The following is a 6,453-nucleotide window of genomic DNA, read 5'->3' as shown; positions in this document are numbered from 1 at the left end:
TGACCGGAAACATCACTGCCTGGTATGGGAACAGCACGGCACAGGACAAGAAGGCCCTACAGAGAGTGGTGCGCTCAGCCGAGCGTACCACGGGTATTGCGCTACCTCCCCTGCAGGCTCTATACAACAAGAGGTGCAAATCCAGAGCCTGCAGGATAATGAAAGACCCCCACCACCCCAATAACAGCCTGTTCCAGCTGCTGAGGTCAGGCAGACGCCTGCGAACCCCAGCTACTAGGACGAAGAGGCTTAGGCTAAGCTTCTTCCCCCAGGCCATCAGAGCCTTGAACAATGAACATTGAGAGACACAGAAACTGAACTATCCACACACAAGCACACACAAGCACATACACGACACGCACGCTGAGCACGCTCACACACTAGCAGCCACTTTAACACTCATGCCGCACATACGCACACTTATGGCCAGAGGAAAGGCCACTTTAAATTAGTATAACATCAGGAACAGTGTATTGCACTACTAAAGCTACCTAGCATGTCCTATATGCTCTGTATGTATGCTATGTACAGATACCGAGATGGCACACCATGTACCTGTTTATTGCACTGTTGTTTTTTACTGGATTCTATTAATATGTTGTACCACTGTATTTTATTGGATTCTATTATATGTTGTACCACTGTATTGCACATCGTCGTGGGCAAGACCAGCCGCATTTCATTGTATACCTGTATGCCGTGACAATTAAAACTCTTGACTTGACTTGACTTTCAATTCATCATGACATTTATGACATACAGATATACAGTACTGTTACATCCAGACATTTATGACATACCAGATTTACAAATACAGTACTGTTTTTGATACAAGAAGAGTCTAAAAAAGAGAGTTGTGTAGTGATTGTTAATTGTACATAATTCACCCACGGAACTCTTGTTCCTTGTTAGGAACAAGAGTTCCGCCCGAACATTATACCTGGTGGCACTACCTGCCACCACAGGTCAGTCGACTGTAAGCAATGTAGGAGTAGCATGTGGTATTTGTGTACTCAATAAATACTGTTCGCTCGAGCCACCGTCTCCGACTCCCATCTCTCGGCACTACAGTATATACATTTGACGAAGAAACTGTACATTGGAGGAGGTTGGTAGGTAGGAGGTTGGTAGGAGGGGTGGAGGGGGGGGGGGTTTGGGTAGGTGGGGTGGGGGGGGGACTGTACATTGGAGGTGGTGGATTGATTGATTGATTGAAAACTTTATTAACAGATTGCAGAATGGGTACAATACAGTACGGCTCAATACACACAATTGTTAAGGGGATGCAGACCAGAGAAAGACTTTCATCTTGTTTACATCAGGGTCCCCCATTTTCAATTCATCAGGACATATATGACACACACGACATACAGATAGACAGTACTGCTACATCTATACATTTATGACATACCAGATTTGCAAATACAGTACTGTTTGTGATACGAAAAGAGTCCAGAAAAGTATACGAAAAGAGTCCAGAAAAGTATATACATTTGACGTAAAAACTGTACATTGGGGGAGGTTGGGTAGGTGGGGTGGGGTTGGGTGGGTGGGGGGGGGGCTGTACATTGGAGGTGGTTAGGTGGGTGGGGTGGGGGTGGGGGAGTTGGATAGGAGGGGTGGGTGGGGAACACTGTACAACTGTACAAGCAAAACTGTACATTGGAATATTGACAAAACCATACTTGGTCATTTACTGTACATTGGAGGGGGTTGGGTTAGGACATTTACAGGGGGTGGGGGTGGGGGGGGGGGGGTTGGGTAGGCGGGGTGGGGGGGGGTTAACTGTACATTGGATTATTGACTAAACCTTACTTGGTCCCAAGAAGAGGCTCTCGTGTATTATTGGGTTTAATAGGACATTTATTGTACATTGGAGGGGGTTGCGTTAGGACATTTACAGCGGCCAGTTTCGAATTGCAGTCTCTCGTAGGTGCTCTTTGAGAGTGGTTTTGAAAGTGGGTAGTGATTCACATTCCTTTACAGCTGTGGGTAGGGCGTTCCACATTGATGTGGCATAATTGCGAAACGTGTTTAGTCCCTTGTTTGAGCCGAATCTGGGTTTAACATGATTTGTGGAGCTCCCTCTGGTGTTGTGATCATGGTACTCACTGACCTTTGGGAAGTATGGGTACCTTAGTCGTGTAGTGTATCTTGTAGACCAGGCCCATTGCAAGTTGCTGTACTCTGTCGTCTACTCTAAGCCATCCTAGGTTGTCAAAGTGGGCAGGGGTGAGGTGGGTTCTAGGGGTAAGGTCAAGCAGTAGTCTGACCAGTTTGTTTTGAGATGTTTGTAATTTTGTTTTTAGCGCCTTTGAGGTGCTTTGGTACCATGAGGTGCAAGCATAGTCGTAGTACCCTTGAATGAGTGCTCCTGCCAGAGTCTTCAGGGTATTCTTGTTTACCAGAGAGGAGATCAGGTACAAGATGATGAACATGAGGTGTCACTGGTATAAACCAAAGGTTAATCAATTCAATGCATGCATGTATGGATGATGTCCGAAACAGATTAAAACCTGATTAATAGTGAAACTGTATAGCCTCCCTCCAAGCCTCTCTGACACGTTATTTCGGGTCGCGCCTTGACAACTTTGGGAACCATGTATTTATATATAAAGTACATGATACCTAAGCGCATACAGTACAGATATCCTCATAAGTATCTATTAATTCCTATCAATTAGATACTCTTTGGGCTTGTTTTTATCTACTTATTCTGAAAGAGTTGAACTAATTATTTTCGCTAGCAAGATCTCATTCGATTATTCATTCCATTAAGCCTACTGCCAGCAGGCACATTTAAATAAATATAATCTGATTGGGGTAATGAGGGACTTAAAATTAGCCTATAGATTATGCATTTAACTTGTCGGCGAGGCTATTGAGCTGTACTGTATTGTACCCATTCTGCAATCTGTTATAAAGTTTTCAATCAATCAATGCCGTTAGAAAATCAGGATTTCTGCGATCGACACCTGCTGTCTTTTCAGGTGAGGTGGCCGCGCAGACCAGGCTGCAGAAACAAATTAGTGGGGGGGCATAAAATGTTCTCGGGGGGGCACAATGGTTTTTCAACACAGGTTCCGTTTTATACGTTTCAGCTGGGACAACGGCGCTGTGGCTTGCTTGGCGCTGCCCATGGTGCTGAACTAAACAGCAGAGAGGCAATTGAAAAATCAAATTTCTCTATCTTAAGAACATTCACTTATACAAAAACAGACTGAACGGATATATATAACAGACCTGCTGGGGCAGCGGACTGAGAGCAGGGGACACAGACAGGCTGGATAAGATGGTCAGGAAAGCCAGTAGCGTGGTTAGGGTGTAGCTGGACGCCCTAGCGAGGGTGGCGGAGAGGAGGAACCTTGCTAAGCTCCAGGCCATCAGGGAAAACCCCTCCCACCCACTATACACAGACTTGGCTGACAGGAGGAGCATGTATTGTTATAGGCTCACACTACCTAAATGCAGCACTGGAAGTCCTTCATTCCGACAGCCATCAGACTATACAATGCATCACTGTGCCTCACTGCATCACTGAGCACAGAGTGACAGTTACCATCTTCCTGGACTCTTACTTTTTAAACAGCACTGTGCAATATTACACCTACTGTAGACTTCAGTATATTTTTACTGTATTTATTTACTGTATCTTTTATTCTATTTTTATTCTATTTCATTTTATTCTATTCTTAGGCCATTTGTTTTGTTATTCTTATTCGTGACTTGTTCTGTCTAAATGTTTGATGTTGAGTGATTTGCAGTGTCAAATTTCCCTCAGGGTAATACATTTCTATTCTATTCTATTCTATATCTTTGAAAAGTCTCCATTTATTCAACACTTCTGAATTCACTGACAAACTGAACTGAACTGACAAAAATAAGGTGCATAAAAAAGCAAACAAAATTCCTCCACAGGCTACTCACCATCATTAGTAGAGCGGCAAGCGGCGTTTGGGGACAGAGTGAAATCTTCTTAAAACACTGCCCCTCCACTCATTCCTGAACTTTTTTGTTAAGTCCTTCTCAAATGCCAACTGAATTAAATTGGCCTTGCGTCGATGAAGCATACTAAGGCGATGTTCTGTAAAGATGTTCTTGAGGGTAGAAAACGAATTCTCACAGAGTGCCGTGCTAGCTTCAGTAGTGTTGTTGTTGACATCAGTGCCCACTAGGGCTGTCCCCGACTAAGCATTTGGATAGTCGACTTTGATTGACCAAAAAAAAAAAAAATTTTTTTTTTTTTTCTTTCTCAGGGTGGGCACAGCTGACTCAGTGGGCGGGCCAGGCCCCCCAATGCCCGCCCATGGCGCCGGGGGCCGCGCGCAATTATCCTGAGTATCAAATCTGGTTCGAATTAACGAGAGTGAAACCGCCTTCGCGGAACAGGGAAAGCCTGGATTTATTCATCGGGTTAATTGAATCTGGCTAATGGGACTTTTGATCGACTTAGTTGAACCAGGTACGGGGAATAGGGCCCTGATTACTCAAAATAATCAGCAGATCTTGTTGTGAGCAGTTTCATGTAGGAACTACTTTCTACCAAACTACTCTCCCCACAATAATGAATGGACATCAGGGGTGTAAAGTACTTGAGTAATTGTACTTCGTTACAAGTATTATTGTTTCTATACTTTTACTCAATTACATTTCAGAGGAAAAATACATACTTTTTACTCCTTACATTTAAAATGCAGACCTACAAAGTACAAATCTCGCAGGTCCAACCATTTTAATTAGTATATTTGTTTCTCTGGCCGAACTAACTAAAATGTGTCTAATATTTGTGCAACTAAGACTAACTATTGAAAATGTATTATCGGACAAAGGCCATATCCACAATGTTGTTAGGAGGATAGACACTTCTTTTTGCAACAGGCCTTCGTTTCTAACAGAAAACAGAAACACACTGTTAGATATAGCATGAGCTATATCCACAATCCTCCACCCGCACCCTCAGATCTGCAGGTAGCCTGCTCCTTCAGGTCCCCAGTACCCGGCTCTGCACCCTGGGGGGGGACCCTCAGATCTGCAGGTAGCCTGCTCCTTCAGGTCCCCAGTACCAGGCTCTGCACCCTGGGGACCCTCAGATCTGCAGGTAGCCTGCTCCTTCAGGTCCCCAGTACCCGGCTCTGCACCATGGGGGACCCTCAGATCTGCAGGTAGCCTGCTCCTTCAGGTCCCCAGTACCAGGCTCTGCACCCTGGGGGACCCTCAGATCTGCAGGTAGCCTGCTCCTTCAGGTCCCCAGTACCAGGCTCTGCCACCCTGGGGGACCCTCAGATCTGCAGGTAGCCTGCTCCTCCTTCAGGTCCCCAGTACCAGGCTCTGCACCCTGGGGGACCCTCAGATCTGCAGGTAGCCTGCTCCTTCAGGTCCCCAGTACCAGGCTCTGCACCCTGGGGGACCCTCAGATCTGCAGGTAGCCTGCTCCTCCTCTGGGTCCCCAGTACCAGGCTCTGCACCCTGGGGGACCCTCAGATCTGCAGGTAGCCTGCTCCTCCTCTGGGTCCCCAGTACCCGGCTCTGCACCATGGGGGACCCAGCCTTCTGCACGGCTGCACCACGCCTGTGGAACAGCCTCCCATCCAGCTGAGGCACCACAGAGCCTGGGCCTGAAAACCTACCTGTTCAAAAGGCCTTTGATTGCTAGCTTTTTATTTTATTTTCTTGTGATTAAATTTTTTTCTTCTTGTGCTGTTGTCTTAAATTTTTCTGTTCATACTATGTTTTCTAACTAGGTTCTATTTTTATAAAAAATGTATTCTGTATTTATTTATTATTATTAATAATTATTAAAAAAAAATTACTATGTTTTATTATTATTATTATTATTATTATTATTATTATTATTATTATTATTATTATTATTATTATATTATTATTATTATTATTATTATTATTATTATTATTATTATTATTATTATTGAGCTGTGGAACAACAGTAGCTCATATCTTCTCAGATCTAGAGTGAGGTCAGCATTAGAATAGAAAAAGGAATAATCAACCCCCAAATAATATATAATAATAACACACGTCCTCATCAATGTCGTCGTCGCATCTCATTTATGAACAAGCCTTATAGGTAACTCACTGCCAAAAAATGAAAAATACACAAATCACGCGTAAACAAAATAAGCAGTCGTTTATTATGTTGCAGTGACAGTTAGTCTAATTTAGTTTATACTGCAAAAACTGTAGATTCATGGTTGTAGTCATTTAGATACATTCTGAATTGAAGTTATACAAAAGTCTGCATATAGGGTATAATATGCTTTAAGGCTATAATAATAATAATAATAATAATAATAATAATAATAATAATAATAATAAAATAATAATAATAATAATAATAATAATAATAATAATAATAATAATAATAATAATATATATAATAATAATATAATACAGGAATAGTGGCGGGTTGGCGGACAAGGGCATTATAGTTGGGAG

The sequence above is a fragment of the Notolepis coatsorum genome (genome assembly GCF_963971535.1).
Source record: "Notolepis coatsorum genome assembly, chromosome: 17".
Lineage (NCBI taxonomy): Eukaryota > Metazoa > Chordata > Actinopteri > Aulopiformes > Paralepididae > Notolepis > Notolepis coatsorum.
Note: the sequence above shows the minus strand (reverse complement) of the source record.